The following is a 23,721-nucleotide window of genomic DNA, read 5'->3' on the forward strand; positions in this document are numbered from 1 at the left end:
TTTATTTAGAGGAGCTAGTACTACGGTATCTGCACATAGATGTTTCCTGACTGCAAAGACATAGATACTGAGTGAAAATAAAATTAGCCATCTTAAAAGAAATATTGACTACAATATATATTATTATATATATCATCATCATCATGTATAAATGTATTCTATATCATGTATATAGATGTCATATGTATATCCTCTTGGTAAATGAAGCAACAACTGAGATCTCCTTTCTCATGAGCAGGTCTTTTCCTCCTCTCCTTCCATTCTTGAGGTGTGAGCTCTGTCCTTCTTCCTTTATCCCAGTCTAAACTGACAAAATGCCACCCGCCACCTTCTCTGGACCACATACAATCAGCGCTAACCTGTTGCTACCACCCCCCCCCCACTTCTATCGCTTCTGCATCCCTTCCAGCATGATTCCCTGCCTGCTATATCAATCCCAAGATTTTGCACAAGTTAAAGTAATTTATATCCTCTGGAAATCTTCCATAGTTCCCCTTTACCCAAATCAAAACTACAGTCAAGATTTTAAACCTGCTCTGAGGGCCAGGTGCAGCCCTGGGAGCCCTGCCCCTCTGTGCAGCCCTGCCCAGGGCTCCAGTCATTTAAAAGCTTCCATGACACTCCATCAAAAGAAGGTCTCTACATGGAAAAGTTGAGTTACATGGCTGAATTCATTTTTAAGAGTTATTAAAATTGAATAAATTAGGCCATGGAAGCTGACAAGGATCAAGAGAGGTCCAGCCAGGAACCTCACGGGAGAGTCACTCACCTTTAGAAGGGGACCATTAAATTCAGAAAACAAGGAAATTACACTCCAGCTGGGGCGTGGTTAGAATATTCAGGGACAGACCCACCAAGTCTACTGTAAGGAGGGTGTCTGTATCCCAGACTCACCACCATCCTAAAGGACAGGGGAGATGTTATAAATGGACGGAATGTGGGGTCTTGGAAAGGCTGGATGTCTGTGTGCCTCACTTCTAAAAAGGCAACTCCCAGACAGCTGGATTATAAACTCCTGGGAAATCTTCTGTTAGCTAGATCTACATGAAATCAAAACTCGAGCTTTAAAATTCAACTATGAAATCACTCACTTATTATTTTGTCAATGGAAGGCCCAATATGAGGTCATAAAACTTGCTGATTAATAAGTACTGACTCCTGGGTAATTAATGTTCTCGTGTTTTAAATATATGATTATTATTCTTTCTATAGATGAGGAAACTGAAGCACAGAAGATTAGGTCAGATACACACACAGCTAATCAGAGCACTGAGAACACAGACCCTTTGGCTCAGAAACCGACACTACCAAATTTTAGAAATCATTCTTCCCCAAGCTGTCATGGAGAGGCAGCCCAGCACAATGGGTAGCTTTATAGCACATCTACCTGAGTCTGAATCTCAGTTGCATCCCGGGTATGTGATCCATAACAAACTGTTTGTTCTCTCTGGCCTCAGTTTCCTCTTCATTAAAATGGTGATACCAATATTATCAATCTCCTAGAATTATCATGAGGATTATATTAACTTTGTACAATCACCTGGCATGTAATGAGACATATTCAATAGTTGTATTAAATGCCTGTAGTGCCAGGTTTCATGGAAAGTAAGTAACAGTTAAAGTAATTCCTACAATAAAAATGACTGTATTTTTAAAAATCTTGAAGTCTGAAATTCATGTTCTTGTGTACCTGCAGCCTAATAGATCACGTTGTGCCAGTTTGGTAAATAGATTTGTTAAACGGGTTCTCTAAATGATGGTCACTGAGTTCAACATTCTGAGCCTCATTGGTCTTCCTCAGTTTTTCCTTATAGGATGTTTCAACTTGTGCAGGTTCATTATCATTTACTTTGCTATCATCCTAATTCAAACTGTGATTCTCTTTCAGGTCTTTACCAAAAATCTCCTGTTAGTCTTCCAGCTTCCTCCTGGCCCTTTTCCTCATTCTTCATGCATTAGAAACGTCGTTTTAAAAGACAGATCCAATGATGTCTCTTGTCTGATTTCAGCCATCCAATTTTTTTCCCCTACACTTAATGGTGTCTTACCATCAGTGAAGAAACTTTTGTTTAAGGAATGTGTTATAGAATGTGTCTTAGCCTCATTGTTGGGATACAAGGTTACTTTGTCCTTTGGATTACTCTTTCATCCATTCCATTCCATTCTCTCCTCAGTTGTTCATCTTTTCACTGTGTTTTCTTTAACGCTGTATCCCAGTCTTTCTAGCACAATTTTCCTCTGGTTTCCATGAAAATTATTTCCATAGACACTGCACATTATTTGTTTTATCACCACTATGTCTATCTCTCAGGATAGCAAAGCAGGGAAGAGAGAGCACTAGAGAAGCGCAATGTCAATATTTGATGATTCCGTGGTGAAAATGACATTGCTAAATTCCTCAAGTTAAAGGTCAATGCTATGACTTTCCCATATTAATAAGAAACGGGAAGATGATACATATTTGTGTGGCAGAGGGAGCTGCCTGTGAATCTCAGAATTACTCATGAGGAAAATAAGGTAAGCTTGAATATTAAAATGGCAGGTTACACAAGCTGGAGGCTGCAGACCTTGAACAGAAGTGCAATCTCTCTATAGGAAAAGTATTGGAAGAAAAGAACAATGTATCATAGAGGGAGAGTAAATAGTGGGCACACTTTAGGATTCAGTGTTCTGTACACAATCATATTAAAATTCTGGTTACTAATGTATATGGGGGTAGAAATACATGGCATTAAGAATAATTTTGCCTTGCAGAGTATTTTATTCCAACATTCATGTCAATACAATAGTTTCCTAATTGGGAGCATTGGGTCCCATTTATGCCCTTATCCCCTTGTATTTGACCATTTTCTTTCACCTCCCCCGTTAATGATCTAAGATGATCATGAAATTTTTGTGTATCAGAATCTTCTATGGCCCTCTGTTTTAAAAGAGGATGTGGGACAGTCAGCCCACATTTGCAGTGTGTCTATTACATGTCTAGCCATTTGCTACAAAAACATAGTGTGATGTTTAATTCAGTCCTTGCAACAATAAATAGGAGAGCTATGTTCCCATCTTATACGAAGGAAGCTGAGTCCGAGAGAGAAAAGTAACCTACCAATGTCCAATAGTCCTGCTGAGACAGAGAGGCTCCTGTGTCACAGCCCAGCCTTTGCTGCATCACACTAAGACAGCATGCAGTGACTTTAAAGGCCTTGGATTCCAATGGACACCACCTTGCAGTAGGGCTTCACAGGGATTATCCTCACTTCCTGTCACCCTCTGTGACTTGGATGATGAAATATGTGGCCTGATGTTTCTCTCCCACCAAGCAATTAATCACATCTAGAACCCTGGCCAAGAAAATAGGGTCCCATGTCAAATAGGCAAGAAGAAGAAATGCATTTTTATGAAGATATTAACCCAATTGTGGAGACAATTAATTTAGTTAATAAAATATCTCTAAGAAATCTTTCTTGATACCACTGACTAAAATACTAGTAATATTCTTTGAACTTGAGAAAAACTTCAGTTGCAGTCTACTGTAAGAAAATTCAATGCATAGAAATCAAACTTTTAAAGGTTTTTGAAATGCTTTTACTTTTCAGTGATTCTTTGGATTATATTCATTGTGTGATTGTGTGTGTGTGTGTGTGTGTGTGTGTAACATGCTCCATGATTCAGCTGAGAAATTTTAATTAACACAAAATCTTTGGCACATGTCACTCCTTAAAAAGCAGCATTGCATATAATGACACTTAATTTCCTAAAACTACACCAAAATCATGTTCTAACATTAAAATATTTAAAATCCAGGGTAATATATCTATACATTAATTTGAAGCAATATATATATATATATATATATATATATATATATATATATATATATATAGTATGTATATTGTACCCATTGGCCAATGCACAGGTGGAACTGCACTGCCTAATAGAAATTCCTCTTACTATCACAACTTGTCTCATTTCAACTTATAATCTTTAAAAGATTATTTAATCTGCCCTTGGGAAAAAGAGTTCATTCATTATCATTTTAGGTTCGCTCAAGGGCCTGGAAACAGGGGGCTGTCCTAGATGACCTTTAAAGATCCCTCTAGTCCTCCGACTCTGAAATAAATTAAAGTTTTACGACCACATTATGCATAAGCATCAGTGGATCTGGAAGACAATGAGGTTGAAGTCTATGCCCAGACTCTCCCCCCTAGTATTTATGCTTCCTATTCATTTCATGCATAACTAATTTCATACAGCAATTGGTAATCGCATCTTGGTAATGACACCAGAGGCATCACAAAACAATTGTAATCATGGCTGCAATTCACTGTAACTACAGTTAAATGCCAGCACCACAGCCGAAGTACCTCCCTGAACCACCCAAGTAAAGGGTGAGAGTGCAATACAGCTTTGAAATGGTCACCTTCACTAACTAGCTCTGAGTTTCAAATAGTCTGTGTTCCTGCTTATTTTTTGCATTTTCAAGGACATAATGATTTATTGAGACGGTGAAGCCTGGGAGTTTGCTTTCTTGTCCAAAAACAAAGAGACATTCCCTTATTTATACTACCTCACCAATACTGCCATGTCTGTTCAATTCCTCATTGTTTCACAGATCTGTTGGTGCTTATGCATAATGTGGTCATAAATAAGAGGATATATATTTCTTCCATCACACATTCCACTGAATTAAGAAATACAACTTTTAAGGATAACAAGTGATTATCACAAACATGTTAAAACAAGAAATTGTGTTCTTCCTTCATCCTAGAATTTAAAATGAGCACCTATTTACTACTGGTATCTTGTAAGTTTATTTGGAATGTGCTAATAATCCTCTAACAACAAATAGCATACTTTTTAAGGCACTTTTAATTCCCACAAAACATGTTGAGTTCTAGTATTTTATATTTATAAAAGTTCTAGTAAATAAATGAAATTGTTATTTAAAACTCATGAATGAGGGACCAGGGTTCTGGAATCTAAATAATATTTCCATTATCATCTAAATTTTCCCCATTGCTAAAATGGTATGGCAATTCAGAAGCCTGCATCAGTCAGCAGGATCTGGAGCTGGACATACTAAGACAGGCACACTGAGTTGAGTCCCAGTGTCATCTGGCTGATGGGAGCAGCTGTGACTACCAACTCTATTGTCCCCAAGCTACTCTGAGAACATATTTTAAGAGTACATAGTAGTTAATGTTTGTAATTGCATCTCCACTTAATTAATTGATAATAAGGACACCAGCTTTTGTTAAACCAGAATTTCAGTGCTTTGAATAACTTCAAAGAACAAGAATGTATTGTTCTCACCTTCAAACAGATGGGATTTCTTAGGCAAGTAAGAGCTAGTTGTCCCAGCCAACCAGTTGCTAATAACCATACAACGATAGACCTGTTGACTCCATCACCTGCCATTAATATTGCTCATTTTAAAACCATACCTTTGCATTTGATGTAACAGGCACATTTCATGTAATTCAGAAATTAACCTGTAAGTGAACTGGGTCAAGTTAAATCTCTCCAATCATTAAATTATATATTTTATCCTTAAGGTAGAGCCATTCTTATTAGTGAACTCTAATGATGTTTGGCCAAATGCTTATATTTTAGTATTCTTCTTCCAGACCTATATCAAATACATATTTTTGAAAAATCAGAAATGCGTAATCTTCATTAACTTCAAGTGTTTTAAGTGTGGTAGTTTCTATTAAGTATTGGTGACATCATATACGAATAAGAAATATGTGTATTGGTATGCTCGAAAAAATATTCCTAGTGCCCCTGATAGATACTAAGGAGCCAGGTTAAGTCAATAACTACCCACCAGTGACCCATCCCAGAGTAGCCTTTACATAAGGTTGTCACAGGGAACCACATCTCCTGGGTCAACAGAACAGGCTCCAAAGGAGTAAATTAAATTAAGCTTTTAGAGATAAATAAGGTGGAAAGTTCAGACACAACTCATTCAAACAAGTGGAGAACTAAAACTGAGAGGAAAGAACATTTTGACTTTTGAATTATCAAAAGTTTACACTAACTACACATATTACACCATGACTTCGTACAGAAGAATTAAGGGGCTCTGAAGCCCCTGGGAAAAGAGGCATTGGGAACTCTAAGTTCAAGGTATTGATCCATGAAACATGTTCCATTCACCATAAAAATAGCAAAATTAGCAATAAATGAATGGTTGGAAAAAGAGTAAATGAAAGGATATTAAAAGAAGGTAACGTAAATTAATGTGACTTTACAGATAATTAATAACAATTATTCTCTAATTTAATTCCATCATTTTGTTTGATATAAAATTCATTTGATCTTTTGTTTAATTTTAATAAAATCACTATGTGCATGTGTTGAAGGGGTTACTCTCATACTTAAAAAGCAGTAAAATTCTCAAAGAAGGAAACTTGCTTGTTTAATTTTTCATATAAGTATTTTTTAAATGGCATAATTTAGGATGTGTTAGTTCCTTTTTCTATTACATTTAAAGTTCATAACTGTTCTTTTAATATTGACCTGAAAATCTTATGGTTGTGAAAAATGTATGGAGGAATTAATCTACATATCACTGGATTTTGGTATAAAGCATATTTCAGCTGTTGAGGTATTATTTTAATTCTGAAATTCTCCCTTCATTTTATATGAAGCATGAAGTTTCAGCAATAATCCTTGGGAAACAAGACTATTGAACAGTTTTTAAAAGTGCCAGCATAAATATTTCAGACGTTTTCTGACATTTTAATTTCAATAAAGGCTAAGATGAAGCTGCCAATCTCTTAACTCAAGGGAGAATGAATTCATGCATTTAGTCTGGCTTTAAAACTAAGTTTTTATAATAGCCATAAGGTGCTCCCCACTCCATTTGCAGGTTGGGCCTCCATTATGAAGCTTATCATACACTGTCACTCAAGCAATGAGTGCAATATTCTGTGTAAAGTTAATCAAAACAAGTTCAAAAAGTTATTGAATTAATCCACTGATTTTGTATTACTGATAAACGTGATAAGGCATGTCTTTTCCCATGTATTCACTTTGTTGTTATAAAACTTCCTTAGAGATACTCAGGAGCAAATTCTTGGTAGAAGATGTTGTATGAAATGAATTTTGAAAGGAGTGTACTTCATCTGCATAATGGTAAGCACATCTTACTACTCTTTCCTTTGATTTGCAAATCAGGGAGTTATATAAAGCATTTATAGATGGCTCAGAAGAGTTATTTATGGTAAATAGACTCTAATGACGTTTAAGGGGCACTGCACTATTGCTGGAAGATCGATGACTAATAAAGTCTTCTATGTAATTCAAATCTTGTTCCTGATACGACTTTTCCTTCCTACCTCAATTTGTTTATTTTTGAGATTGTAGAAAGATAGCCTCTTTCACACAGAGACAGACTCCCTCTTTCTGCAGAAATGCCAATATCCTTTATTTGATTTGTTCCACCAAACAGCCCCTAATCTTCCGTGCTCAAATAGCATTATGGCCTGTCTCCATTTTTCATATTAGAAAGTAATCAACATAGAATCAATAGGAAGCCATGTTTACTCAATAATTAATTAAATTTCCTAGAGAAAATGGATGTGCAATCGTTTAGTAACCTGTGCGACAAAATGATCCTTTCTTCTTATTTTAGGCAAGGTTTTCATCACCGACTTCCAAAGGTTCAGAACCACTGCAAAAGTACCTGTAGACGGGATGCAACCATCAGAGACGTCAGGACAAAGAGTCATTGTGTTCAGAACTCTAAACTGTAGCAGAAGATGCTTTAGCAAGCACTATAGTCTTTTAATAGAGGATAATGTCATAAAATTGCTGAGGTACTCTCCCTGCTTCATGTAAGTAGAGAACCTCCTTTCTCTCTGTCTTTGCGGTTCCACATGAAGGAATTTCCATTGGAAAAATACTGTCCCCTGGTGCTGCCTTAGTCTCCAGGGAAAGGATTTCTTTTCCCATTAATGAGTTTGGGGAAAGGAGATGATTATACCATAACTCACCACTTTTCCTCTTCTGTATTCAAGGCTGCATCTTACCAGATGCACTGTGTCTCTCCACAGGATGGGTCCACTTTTATTCATCTTTCTTTGCCAGGGACTGGCTGGATGAGTTTGGCCAATTCTGAAGTGAAGAGTCACAAGCACAGTGGGGCCACAGCATTCAACTCACCTGTTTGAGTCCCAAATGTGATACATTTTTATCTGTCTGACATTTTTGCATATCTCTAAATTAATTTTGCACACTGATGGGAGTGGGTTATTATTTATTGACCCATTAAAATCCCACCGAGCACCTTCTTGGAGATTTACCTTGCCAATCAGTTTCCATTGTACACTGGGCTAACACTGCTCACCTTCAAATTTCCAAATGTATTTAACCAAGAAAACCCAAGCATTTTTGTATATACCTATGAGTAAAAAACTATCTTTGTGTGTATATGTATGTGTAATCATTTATAAAACTTCATGGTATCTATGGAAACAAATGGTAGTAGAATACATTGAAGACCGTGCTGAGGAGGGAAAGAAATTGTTGGTGTCCCCAACAATCAGTTCCTGAAGATATAACCTCAGATATTTTTTACTTAGTCTGAACCTCCTTCTTCTTTTATTTAAAATGGGGATCATAGCACCAACATTGGCGGCTGGTCGTAAAGAGTAAATGAGCTAGTGTATGAAAAGTCTCTGGTGTATTTTAGTATCTTCAATCAATGTTTATCATTAGGTGGCCTAATGTGTATGCCAGAATACCACAAAACACATAGCCTCTTCTCACAAAAAAGTGTGACTCTTGTAAATTTTATGTCAAATAGCCCAGGAAATTATCACAGTTACTGCTGGCCTGTTAACCTCTTCCTTCAAGTTTCATTCTAAATGTCAAAGTCCTCAAGAAGCCTTTCATGATAAAAGTTCTCTCTCTCCTATTATGTTTTCTTCTCTCCTCCTGTGCATCACCACATTGATTGCATATTTTAATGTCACATGCATTTTAACAATGCTTTGTTTAAAGTATATTACTAATGAGAAAGCCATATTCTTAAAGAAACGATCTCAATCTATTTAACACTGTTTATTAAGGGTCTCTCACAGAATAGCATCAACTATTTGTCAAATTAATAAATGAAAAAAAAAGTATCATTGCAGTGCACATATGTGTTAGGTAAGGGCAAGGTCAGACAATGCTTCTTGTGCTTTCTTCATTGAAAACATCAAGGTGTGATTCTAGGACTATGCTCTTGTTTTGTAAGAAACAGAAAGTGGAAACCGATGGAAAGAATGATAGCTCACTCCATAAATTTTGTTCTTTTAATGTCAATAAATATGCTCCAAAAGAGAATTCAAAATGTTGCCCCTGAAATGATGCCTTCAAGTGAGAGTCTTAAGGGCCATGTGTGTCCACCCTTAGAACCTTGTCATGCCTTGGGGTTGATCAGGAGACTGTGGGTTGCTGTATTTGCTCTCAAGGAGAATGATTGATATTTATATTCAATTTGGATCTCCTGAACGTTATTTTCTTTCTCAGAAAGAGTACATCTGGCCCCATGAATTTCCCCAGGAGCATCTTTGTGGTAAACCTGCCTGGAGCCCTCAAGGGAGGACCATTCATTTTGCTATGTGTGATTAGCCTGGGTCGAAAAACTGTCTCTCTAATGACATGATTCATATGTACACAGATCTCTCTTTGCTCCTCCAAACACTTCAACAAATAAGCCGCCATGAAATTTAAAAGGCACTTACTTAAAATAGAGATTGTTTGCAAAGTATATTAGCTAAAATCCAGCCAAGCTAAACTCAAATATACTAGAAGCCGTAAAAGTAATACAATGCTTTATTGTATCTTCAGGTGGGCAGTGTCCTTTGTTAGAAAGCCACCCCAATGACCAATCTTTCAGCCTTTCTCTTTAATAAGTAATAATAAGGAATGTTCAGGAAAAGAATATGTATCAAATACTTTCCTGTGGATGTTTTAAAAGGACTGAGAAATGTTCTCTGATTTATTGAGACGCTGTCTGCTTTAGTGCATCAAGGGACAATTAGCATTGTAGATCACTCTTTACTTGCAGGAGGTAAAAGCTTTAACTCCTTGGACAGCTCAAAAAGGGACTGGTCTCTACCAGATTTTTATCAAGATGACATACATATTTAAATGGAGACAGCCTAGTTTAATGGAAAGGATATAGACCTGAGACTCAGTCTGAGCTGGCATAATTTCTGGTACAGCCATTTATTCGATGTTGCCCTGGGAGATTTACTTATACCACTCTAAACCTCAGTTTCCAATCTGTAAGTTAGATAAAGACATTTAATTTGAAAGATTGCTTCCCAATTATAAATAACGTATAAAACATGATACTATGCCTGGATCATGGGGCATGCTCAATCAAATTTACCTATTATCAATATTATTATCATCACAGATATAATGTTCATTAGGACAAAGTGGCACCTGAAGAAACACACAGGGGCCAGGAGAAGTAATGTACCATCTTTGCCCCTTTCCACTTAATAAAATTTCAAACTTCAACATTCAATTAATGTCTGTCCCTCCAACTACGCAAAATATGACTATCACTCAAGTCGGCTATACCTTCTTAGCCCACAAGGTGAAAGTCATCTCCATTAATTATATTACATGGAGCTACTCTCTGCTTCATTTGTCTGTATATTTGTTTCTATAAAATCTTCAAGTTACTCTTTTGCCCCCTCCCTTCCCCTAACTGCAAATATTGTGCTTCCTGAGATTTCTACCCTAGCCTGTTCCTTTTCTGATTCTATAGATTTTTCAAGTCATCTAAGTACCTTCACGGTTTCTAAAAACAAATGTCTACTGCTGGTATTTAATTCTCTGTTTCCAGCTAGATTAGGAGTCTCAGTTTCAAACTTTCATATTGCAACACCTGAAAGACTTCAGCTAACTGGCCACTAATATCCTGAGTGCAATGTGTCCAGGGCTACTACCCTCATTACTTTCTCCCTGAAATTATACTTTCTTCTCTGGTTTGCATCTGTCTTGGGATCCATATAGTAACTTAAGTGATGGCGAGTAAACCTTTGACCACTCTTTCTCCCTTCTTTACTAGTCTTCCCAACATCCCTCAATTGTCAAAGCCTAGATCTCATTTCTTATATTTTTATCAAAGCGGTTGTCACTTCCCTGTATATATTCCCTAGCTGCCATAGATCAGACTGTCATCCTTTATTTTCTCAACAACTACAGTCACGTTCTAGTAGGTCTTTTCTTCCAAATGCTTCCTACTTAACTGCCATAATGATCTGCTTAAAAGCAACCCTGATTATGTCACTCATCTCTCAAAACCCTTCTTTGGCAATTTATTAACTTCCAAATCAGAACAACTTGTCTCCTTCACATAACAGTCTCACTGTCTTCTGCCAACATACCCAGACTCATCTCTCAAACTTGGGGCTTTCCAGGAAAAACTACTGATCTTTATGCATTATCCAAAGTGAAAAATATACAGAACCTATGAATTGGAAATTCTACTCATAGTAAATACACCCCACAGAAATGTGTTCACTAAAAGATATAACAGCATGAATTCACAATGCATCCATAGATAGTATGATGTATAAAAAATAGTGGCCTATTCACTCAATAAGTTACAGTACAGCTATGTGAATTAATGAACTACCACTGCCTGCAGTATTAGGAGTGGATTTAACAGACCTAATAATGAGCAAAAGAGGTTAAGACCCCAAAAAGCATATTGTAGATAATTTCAATTACATAGAGTTTAAATATGGGCAAACTAAACTATTATGTTAGAAGTTAGAATAGTGTTGTTAGATCGCATCTTTCTTTTCCACTAGAAGTTCAGTAAGTCAGGGGATTTTTGTAGTTGTTGTTGCTGTTGTTTATTTATTACTCTCATTTTAGAGCCTGGGAGAAGGTGTGGCATGCTAGGGGCCACTAAATATTTCTGGGATGAATGTAAGAAGAAATAATGAGCTCTAAGTTCTCAAGCATTATTGAACTTAGTTCACAATGTGCCAAGTTTCTTTACTCAGAATAGAAACTAGAAGATGCAGACAGGATAGGGAGAGTAAGGAGGAGATGCAGACGAAAACACTCATCTGGAAAGGGCAGAGGCTGATTTCCCGTGAGAAGGAAGCACGTGTGCTTCTATTTAGGTTTGTTATTGTTGTTAAATTTATCACAATAGAAAATGCTAGGGACTGGACAACATCGCCCGCTATGGCTCTACGCATTGAAAAACCATAATCTGGAATGTTTCTGAATATGAAAGGGAGGGCAAAATAGGGTCATAAATTAGTGCTAATGACAAACTATCACTGACACAGTGGTGGGGTGAGAGGCCCTAGCAGAATAAGTGAAGTGTCAATAGGTAGCTTTCTGGCAGACATCTATACATAAATATAGAAACACAGAAACAATATATATAATTTAAAATAGTGTAAACATTTAATATATTCATTTATAAGATATTTACTATTTATTTAAATTGTATACATAAATGTGAAATAATTTTAAACCAAACTCATGAATACTATTGCTTTATGAGGAAATATTTTATTACTCTGCCTCAATCTTTTTTTGAGAAATAACATGGTACATATTGAAGGTGTACAATGGGATGATCTGTTATATGTATACATTGTGTGATGATTATCCCAATTAAATTAGTTAACACATGCATCATCACCCAACCAGGACTTGGGTCTCCAAAGGTAGGCCTCTCATAACTGAAAGTTCAGACCTTTGGTCAGCATCTTCCTTTCCCCTGAACACTGTTCTACTCCCAGTTTCTATGAGTTTGGCTTTTCTAGAATCCACAGTATGTGAGGTCATAGAGTATTTGTCTTCATGTGCCAGTATGATTTCACTTAGTTTGATGTCCTCCAGGGGCACCGTGTTGACACAAATGGCAGGATTTCCCTATTATTTAAGGCTAAATAGTGTTTCATTGTGCGTATGGGTGTCGGGAGTGCCAAGCACCCTATGGCTCTAGACTCCAAGTGCTTCAGTCATTCTTTTGAACCACAGGTGCTGTATTTTGTTCTTTCTGGTGTAGGTAGAGCTTGTCAGCATTGGCTTCTGAGTGTAAATACCTGGAACAATTAAAAATGATGCTGATGTTGTTTATATCCCATAACAAGTGTCTTCTATTTCATTGGTCTGGGCACAACCTAACAACCTGAACAGTAAGATGTTTTAAAGTATCAGGGCTGGGCACAATGGAACATGCCTGTGATCCCAGCAGCTTGAGAGGCTGAGTCAGAAGGATCTTAATTTCAAAGCCAGCCTCAGCAGCTTAGCAAGATGCTAAGTGACTCTTTGAGATCCTGTCTCTAAATAAAATACAAAATAGGGTTGGGGTGTGGCTCAGTGGTTGATTGTCCCTGAGTTCAACCCCCCGTAACCCCCCCCCCAAAATAAAGTATCGGGGATGATTTAATTAAGATTTGGGACAGCTCTCTACATATATTTTTTTTAATTTGTGAATGCACAAGTATTTAGAATTATATGCCATATTTTCCTTTACATACCCATTCTCTCACACTTTCAACCCACAGTATTACTGAATACCAGTTTAATAAATGGACGAGGCCACGGCAGGGTAAGCACTGGTGAATATGACAGGCTAGGCATTTTGTACTAACTACTACAGTTCTGCCTGGTAGATTCCATGGCACAAAATGACGCTGCCATCTAACTGCTACATCTCAGATGGAATCAGCCCTTCAAGTGACAGAAAGTTGCCTGCAGTCATGAAGACAGCTAGTTCTGAAGTGAAATTACAGTGTGTCCAGCTATTATTAAGAGTGACAAGAAATCCTTTCCCCAGAATTTTTCAGGCACCTGTCCCCCAGAAGCCATATGATCTCTTCCTACTCCACCCTCTCAATTCCTTCTTTCTTTCTGCTGCCAGGAACTTCAATTCATTTTCCAGTTTTCTCTTCATAACTAACTTGTTAGGGTCTAAAGTGCTCATGTGGAGTAACATTTCTATGCATGGACTATGTTAAATTGGTTGACCATGTGAAAAACCACATGTGATTTTGGCTCTTACTATTCATTTTCCTTAAAAGAGTGGTGGGAAGATAATCACCAATGGCAAATTCCTCTAATTATATACAACCACTTAGGAGTAAATTTGTGTCTGTAGGCAGCATTTAATGAAAACAAAGTTAATAGCACAGTACATCAAATTCAAATACATACATACTCCTGCTACTACTGCTAATAATTATAATAGCTAAACATTCATTGAACTTCTTGTAGTCAGGCACTATTTAAAATGCTTGTATGAATTAAGTCATTTCATCCTCAGGGGAAACGTGAAATAAGTACTATTATATTTTCTATTTGAAGAGAAAAGGAAACTGAAGCATAGCGAATTGATACAAATGTATTGACCTTCTTTGTATTAAAAAAATGAATGTGGACATGGGTGTCCTTTCAAATGTAGACGCATACTCAAAATGAGCAGCAGATCCTTCAGAGCCTTCCACTGCACATCCTTATTCTTGCTTGTTTTATAAAGAATGGGCTCGTTTTCCAGTGAATATCGTCAGGAGTCAGGTAGTTCACGAGTTTCAATTCCACAAAATTTTTCAGAGGAGAATGCTTTTTATATGTTTTATATAAAAGTAAGGATGTCAAAATCTAATCCACGGTATCAGAGAGTTGCCAGAACGTTGTTCAGACTGAAATGAAAAACACAGTCTCCCACGGGGGCCCCTTCCATAATGAAATCATTGAGATAGGAAGGGCCCCAGGAGGAGGACTTTTAAAGTTCTAGCTATTGGCAAATAAGAAACCAATTGAGATTTGTTTTTAAAAGAAGATGGTGTAATATTCCTATAGTTTGATATTAGGAGGGAAGCCAAAACCTAAATTGGGGACCATCTGGAGGAGAAACATAATGAAGAAAGCCAACACAAATATAATTACAACAACTGGTTTAGAAATAACAACTGCATTTATAAAAAAACAGCCCAAGTAGGTATGTCAGGAACAAAATCTGAGTTAAATTTTCATTTCAGCTGGACTGTGGGAATAGGATTTGAAAATGCTCTTATATTCATACTCAGTCTTATAAGCAGGAGACAGCAGAAGAATTTCATGAAATATCAGATGAAAATGATACCACATTTAAAACTATGAATATTTTTCATAAAAAGTAAATAACTGAGGGTCATCTACAGTACCTGAGAATAAGTGGTTTATTCTACCTGGGAATTCAGACATGAGGCAAATATACCCTTTCCTCAAAAACTTTAATCTGAATGTGTACACACACTCACGCACACACATATACACACACACACATCCTAACAAATAGAGTGAGAAAGTGTAATAAAGTAAAATAAAAATAAATGTGTGGCTTATTTAAGAATAAAATGATAAATATAGACTTATATGCAGTCATTAAAAGATAATCTATATTAAAAATGTTAGTCAACTTCTCCATTTCCTAAAGTACTAAAACAGGAGTCTGTTGCATTGAAAATTATAAGGAAAACTTTTTATTTATGTACACAGATTTTCTTTCATTCAAAATGTGTACCAGATGTCATGGTAAAGAAGTACACTGAAAAAATACAAAAACACAATGTATTTTTCCCTCACTCCATCACAGAATTGGGAAGAGAGAAAATTTATAAATGATACACTGTGTAGAGAACAAAAGTAAAATTGTTTTGTCGAAAGCAAGAAAAGATGATTATAAAAAGGCTCCAAGAGCAGATTTACTTAAGTTGAAGGAAAGCTAAATATTTCTTAAGAGGAGAACAGGATGGGGCGAAATCGTATGAACAAAAGCTTGATGTCTAAGAGGAAAGACTGGATCTCTGGGAACTTCCTGTGAGAGTAGTAAGGAGGGTGACAGATGATTCAGGCATAGTAAGGAAGCACCAAGCCAAAATAAAAACTAAAAATAGAGTTATCCTGAGATTGCTGGAAAATCGGGAATCTATTTTTTGCAAAGAACTGACTTGCACTGATCTAGCTTTCCATAATAAGCTACATCTCAAATTTAATCGAACAGTAAATTGATAATCTGGTCAGTAGGAATTTGGTTCCAAAGCAAGTGTCTATAACATGTTATATAAAATGTATGTGGGTCTGATTACTTCACCATTATGGTCTTTTGAATACAGATAGCTCAAATGATCACTCAAAACTAATCATGATTTTTTTTATATGCTGGGACATGTTGGGATGTTTCTCGGAGCCATCCTTTCTAGATTTATGTTGTATCCCCCTTCAGCTATACAGTGTGAGCATTTCATGTCTCCTTAGCACACTACTGGAATTGTGCATATGTTCCTACTTCTTTTTTGTGCTGCAGAACCTCAGCTGGTCCCTCAGTGGCCATCTCTGATTCATCCACCTCTCTCTCTTTATCTGTTCTTTCCTAATAAACTGGTCTGAATTTTCCTCCAGACTTGCACTTGTTTAACATGACACATCTTTCAATCTTTAAGTTCCTTAGGTGAAAACACCCTCAAAGAAGAATCCTCTGACCTCCCTGCATGAGAACATCTTCACTATGTCCTCTCAAAGCCTGAAGAATCTCTACTCTATGGCCCTTTGCCATTGGAAGGTTGCAGTTGTGTTTAGGTGGCTTTTGACTGATGACCCTCTGAACTTCTACGGTGTGAAGATGGGGAGGAACATGGCCAGCCAGAGACTCCTAAATCCTGAATGACACTGCCTTAAGAGACTGGAAAATATCGTCTCTCATCAAGTCTGGTGTACAAAGGGATATTCTCCCAGGAGACCTAACAGGCAGAGCTCTTGGAACTGCATTATGGCCTGGCTTGTAATAGCACACACAAGTTTTTTTGGCAAAGAACTGGTCTCCTTATTTTTCTGTTTGGTTATTTGTCCTTTACCATAGAGAAATTTTGAAAATATATGAGTTGTAACCCATTTTTCATCTATAGTGTTTGCTTTCTGTAGAGTCAGTTATACTCCAACCCAGAATCTATAACCATATATATATATATTTTCTCCAGTGATTTTATGATATTATTGCTTATTTTCAACATTATGGTCATAATCACTTTGGAGTTATGATTTTGATTATGATTTATTTGGCATACAGTACAAAGTATTGGATAAATTTATATTTTTTATTCACAATACTATTTTCTGAAGTTATTCAAACTCCTAACCTTGGATGAGGAATATGGGGGGGTTATAATACCTCCTGTACATATTGTACAACATTTTATGGACCTGTAGTTATCTGAGATTAAAAAATATTTTCTTATACAGGTTATTAGTTGATTGCCTCAATGGTAAACTATGTTAGTGTCTTAAATACCTCACAATATGGATACACACTAATGACTTGAATTTAATGAGAATCTCATTACTTCTTACCAGACTATTGGAAGACTAATTATTGGCCTTCTGGTTGCCAGACTCTTCTCTGAAGCACAAATCAGACCACTATTGATTTCTACATGTACTCAAAACCTGTGGAATATGGTGTCCCTTGCCCTGTCCCATATGTGGCATCTTCTCCATTTCCTTAAAATATTTCTCTCCACACTTTTCAATAATTTGAACCCTACCAAGATTATTTTATAGTGTGTGTGGTCATTCAGGCTTTCTTAGCATGGAATTCTTAATCCCATGCTAATCAGAAATTCTGAATCGTGCTTATCTTTACCTTTGACTCTAAAATTTGAATATAACATTATCACAAAAATTACTTAACAGCTCCTTTTTAAATTTGTATTGTGGAAAGAATATGCACTCAGAGTTGCAAAGTTGCAAAGTCCTGGGCCTACTCATTAGCTTTGTTCCTTAGGCCCCTATGAAACCCAAATTCTTTTCCATGAATGGAAATAAGTACCTCTTTGAGTGGCCATAGGAATAAGAAGAGCTAATAGATGTGTACGGTATATGATATGGCAGATAGTCAACAAATACTATTTCCTCATCCCTTACCTCCAGGCAACTTCCTCTTAATAAATTCTTGCAGATAAACTCATTTAAATTGTGGAGGAGGAGAAATAGTAGTGATTCTTAAGAACCAAAATCAACTTGCAGGTAATTTTCTACATAATATAACAAAGTCAAGGCTAGAACTCAGGATTCTATACCCAACTGAAGACTAGATTGCTACGTTTCCTAAATATTTAAGACCACCAGTGAATTTTCTACAGTATTCATTATACAGTTTCAAAATGCAGCTATCAAATTACAGTTGTGAGGTGCCTTGCCCACCAGTGTTCTAATATTGGCATCACCAGTGTTTTTGATGGAATAAATAAGGACTGTTGGACTTCCATCAGCATTAAAGTAAAACCTCTGACATTCTTGGCAAAAGAACCAGTATGGGTCTCCTAGGTGACTAGGAGTGATGGAAAGTTAGAGTTGGATTCCCACTAATGATTAGAATGATTGGAATGGGGACAGACTTAGACCTCTGATGCAGGAGTGCTCAGCTCAGTGCAGGTGTTTTGTAACATACATTCTGATTATTCAAATTATTTCTCCCTCTGTGACATGAGCTCAGACATCAGATCCAGAGTATTCCCTTAAACTGCATGAGGTCCCCAATGGGTAACAGTGTCTGTAATCAGACCCTGCTAAAATCCAGAAGGGATGCTTCTATTTCAACACAGCAAGACTTCTATGAGAATGTTTAATTTTTCTGACACAATAATGGCTTTGCTAAAATATCAGCAACTTTTCTTAATATAATTTGGTCTATTTGAATCAAGTAAGCTACCTGATATGATGGAAAAGTTTGTTTTATGAACTAGTTGGCAAAATGTTATGGTTATCATTTCTATTTATTTTTAACTTGTCTTGAAAATATGTTTGTGAATACATTTCTTGGTAAATAATGGATAGAGGTAATTAAAATTTTTCTAAAGACTAAAAATGAGTGAGGAATAAAGTTTGCAGCATTTTTGACGTTCTTGATCTATTTGATGAAATTATTAACCTTTCTTTACTTTTTTCATTTAGATAAAAGTACCTTTTGTATTAAGCAAGTGTGAAAATTGTTCTAAGATTTAAAACTTAAAACTTCAATGTTGAAGTCATTGCAGCAGTATAGAAGCAAGTTTTAGAAACTTCCAAGAATCAAATGAGCTATATTCCCGCACCAAAAAAAAAAAAAATCCTATGTAAGAATTTGTCACTCATAACCGTGGTCAATTTATTCCAGGTTAGAGTCTGGACCTTTAAACCTATAGGCTGAATTTGATTTTGTCAGTAAAATAAGAATGTTTTATCAACCAATACTAATCTATACTTCTGAGAAAGAATTTTTTATTCAGAAATATGTTCTGTTTAAAGGCTGAAATATATGTATATGTATGTGTGTACATATGTGCATATGTATGTGTACATATGTTTATGCATGGGTATGTATTTATATATGTGCATATTTTCATATGTACCTGAATATATGTAGGTATGTGTGTATATATACAAATATATATATACATTAATATTTATATATGTATGTGTGTATATATATTTGTGTATGTGCATATGTCTGCATCTATGCATGTGTCTCTGTGTGTGTGTTCACATATGTATATGCATGTGCATAATATGTATACAAGCATGCATGTATGTCTATAGATATGCATTTATGCATGTAAATATTTGTGTGAATATGTATATGTATGTGTATATCTATGTGGATGCATACTTATGTGGGTATATATATGCATTTATATATGTATGTGTGCATATAGATGTTTATGTGTGTGCATATTATGCATGTTTGTATAAGCACATTTGTATGTGTATGTATTTATATAAGTATGTATGTATATAAATATATGTGTTCATATATGTATATATGTACGTGTTCACATGTATATGTGTATATATTGTTGTATATGTATGTATATGCATTTTTGTGTATGTATATATATTTTACATAAATATATAATACAAAAATATGTGTGTGTGTCTCATCCTCACAAAGCACTCAAAATCTTACTTAGATCATCACCTCTTGCTGTGTATGGAAGGTGACTCCGTAGTTGGTCAGGCTAGGATGACTACAAGTGTCCAGATGTAGGCAGGATGTTGCCCCCTAGAGTCACTAGAGATAACAACTTTTCATAGGCCAGTGCTTTGCTGGAACCTGCCACAAATCACTTCTGTGATTGTCCTTTCTTACTTCCATGACTGTGTGATTCCATTTCTGATTATAATAATCTTTCTTTGAAATTCTTAATAATTTAATTGACTCTATGGCTTTAATATGTCCTGCAAGAGTTCATTTGTTGGAAATCCTATATCCGTAGTTAATGGTATTTAGAGGCAGAGCCTTTAGGTGGTATTAGAATTAGATGATTAATGTGGAAGAAAACCATATGATAACACTATTAGCTTTATAAGAAGAGGAGGAGTGACCCTGGAGCCAGTGTGCTTTCTTTATCTCACAATGTGATGGCCTCTACCATGTCACAATGCCATGAAAAGGCCTTCATCAGATGCCAAGGAGACCCCAGCATCATGCTCTTGGACTCTCCATTCTCTAGTATCACAAGCCAAATAATTCTCTATTCTTTGTTAATCAGCTGATCTCTAGTGTTTTATTGGCAAGAGAAAACAGACTAAGACTTAGAATTGGTGCTTAGAATGGAGTTGTTGCTATACAAATACCTGAAAATATAGAAGTAGTTTTGTGACTGTGTAATCTTGATCATAGCAACCATTTTGTCTATCAGGTGACCCTGGCACACATTCCAAGCCCTGTAGGACAAACAAAGTCAATGAGACAGTCAAGCAAGTATGATGGTATTAATCACCCATGACTGCTTCTTAACTGATGTTGAACAGTTAATAGTTATTGTTAAAGACCAGTTAAATTGCAGTTGGCCACAGCCCATCTTTATGTAGCTTATCGTATAAACTCCTTCCTTTCGCCATGGAATGCAGGAACACATCTGTCTTGTTGCTGCCTAAGAAATCCTTCTGTTTCAAAGTTCCAAATAAATTACACTTTGTGTGATGCTGGATAAACCCGCCTTTTTTCTTTGGGCTCAGAACACCTTCCATATTTGGCAGCCAGTTCTCACATATTGGGACAGGGTTTTTCCAAAATAATTATGTTTCTAAGTAACACTTAGTGTGTCTTATGACCAATTCTTGAAAACAGATTCTAAGTGGAAATAATCTATACCTTTCCAAAGTTTTCCTTTGCCTTCTACCTGAATAGAAACAAGTCAAAGGCCCTATAGGAAGTTAGAACCACATGACAGTAGAAACCTAGGACCTTTAATCACCATGTGAGTGGTCAATTGCTGTATTCCCATGTGGAGCTCTTGTGTGAATAAAACAAATAAATTCTATATTCTATATTCTATATTTTGTTTATACAGCAACATGTTAGTTCAAATAATCATTCATATACAGTAGACTCTCTGAATCTAGAAAGTTGGCTTTAAAAGAAATGTGATAAGTCATTTAATCTATTACTCCCCTAAGCATTACCCAAGACATTTATTCCTTAAAGATGGATTTGGGGTTTTGGAAGGAGAGGCCGTAACTAAAAAATATATGTTTCCTTTTTAAAATTTTTATTTGTTTTAAATAGATATACATGACAGTAGATGCATTTATATACTTTGATATATCATACATAGATGGGATATAATTTCTCATTTTTCTGAGTATACATGTTGCAGAATCATATTGATCATGTAGTCACATATATATAATATAGTAATAATGTCTGTTTCATTCTACTATCTTTTCTATCCTCACATCCCCTCCCCTCCACTCCCATCACTTCCCTCCAATCTAAGATAATGCTATTCTTCCCCAGTGCCCCCCACTTTATTGTGAATTAGCATCTGCATATTAGAGAAAACACTTTGGTTTTGTGGGATTGTTTTATTTCACTTAGCATGATATTCTCCAATTCCAGTCATTTACTGGCAAGTGCCATAATTTTACTCTTCTTTAAAGCTGAGTAATATTCCATAGAGTATATATACCAAATTTTCTTTATTCATTCATCTTTTGAGGGACACCTAAGATGGTTCCATAGTCTAGCAATTGTGAATTGAGCTGCTATAAACATTGATGTGGCTGTATCACTATGGTATGCTGATTTTAAGTCCTTTGGGTAAAAACCAAGGAGTAGCATAGCAGGGTCAAATGGTGGTTCCATTCCCAGTGTTCTGAGGAATCCCCATACTGTTTTCCATAGTGTTTGCATTAATTTGCAGTCCCACCAGCAATGTAAGAGTGCACTTGTTTTACCACATCCTTGCCAACATTTACTGTTGCCTGTATTCTTGATGATTGTCATTTTAACAGGAGTGAAATTAAATCTTAGTGTAGTTTTGATTTGCATTTCTCTAATTGCTAGAGATGTTGAACACTTTTTTTATATATTTGTTGATCAATTGTATTCCTTCTTCTTTGGAGTGTCTATTAAGTTCCTTAGCCCATTTATTGATTGGGTTATTAGTTTTTTTAGTGTTAATTTTTAAATTTTTTTTAGATGTATAGATCTTTATTTTATTCATTTATTTATATGTGGTGCTGAGAATCAAACCCAGTGCCTCACACATGCTAGGCAAGCACTATACCAATAAGCCACAGCCTGAGCCCCAATTTATTGTTAAATTTATGAATTCTTTATATATCCTAGAGATTAAAGCTTTATTGGAGGTGCATGTGGTAAAGATTTTCTCCCGATCTGTAGGCTCTTTTTTCACATTAAGTGTTTCCTTTGCTGAGAAGAAGCTTTTTAATTTGAATCCATCCCATTCATTGATTCTGATTTTACTTCTTGTGCTTTAGAAGTCTTGTTAAGGAAGTCAGATCATAGGCCAACGTGGTGAAGATTTGGGCCTATTTTTTTTCTTCTATTAGGCACAGGGTTTCTATTCTAGTGCCTAAGTCTTTGATCCACTTTGAGTTGGTTTTTGCGCAGGGTGAGATAGAGGTTTAGTTTCATTTTGCTACATATAGATTTCCAGCTTTGCAGCACCAATGTTGAATAGGCTATCTTTTCTCCAGGGAATGTTTTTTGCACTTTTGTCTAATATGAGATAACCATATTTATGTGGGTTTGTCTCTGTGTCCTCTATTCTGTACCATTGGTCTACAAGTCTATTTTGGTGCCAATACCATGCCGTTTTTGTTTCTATAGCTCTGTAGTATAGTTCTGCTATTGTGATGCCTCTTGGTCCACTTTTTTTGTTGAGGATTGCATTAGCTATTCTGGGTCTCTTATTTTTCCAAATAAATAATTTCATGATTGTTTTTTCTCTTTCTATGAAGAATGTCATTTGGGTTTTAATAGAAATTTCATTAAATCTGTATAACCCTTTAGGTAGTATGGACATTTTGTCAATATTAATACTGCCTATCCAGGAGCATGGGAGATCTTTCCATCTTCTGAGGTTTTCTTCAATTTCTTTCTTTAGTGTTCTGTAGTTTTCATTGTAGAGGTCTACCTCTTTTGTTAGATGGAGTCCTAGGGTTTTTTTTTTTAATTTTGTTTTGTTTTGTTTTTTTTGAGGGTATTGTTAATGGAGTAGTTTTCCTAATTTCTCTTTCAGTGGATTAATCACTGATGTATAGAATGTGTTTGATTTATGGGCATTGATTTTATAACCTGCTACTTTGATGAATTCATTTATTAGTTCTATAAATTTTCTGGTGGAATTTTTTGGATCTTCTAGGTATAGGATCATGTCATCAACAAATAGTGATAGTTTGAGTTCTTCTTTACCT

Source organism: Marmota monax, unplaced genomic scaffold, assembly GCF_021218885.2.
Source record: "Marmota monax isolate L192 unplaced genomic scaffold, Marmota_monax_Labrador192_F-V1.1 WCK01_AAM20220418_F8-fsc00017, whole genome shotgun sequence".
Lineage (NCBI taxonomy): Eukaryota > Metazoa > Chordata > Mammalia > Rodentia > Sciuridae > Marmota > Marmota monax.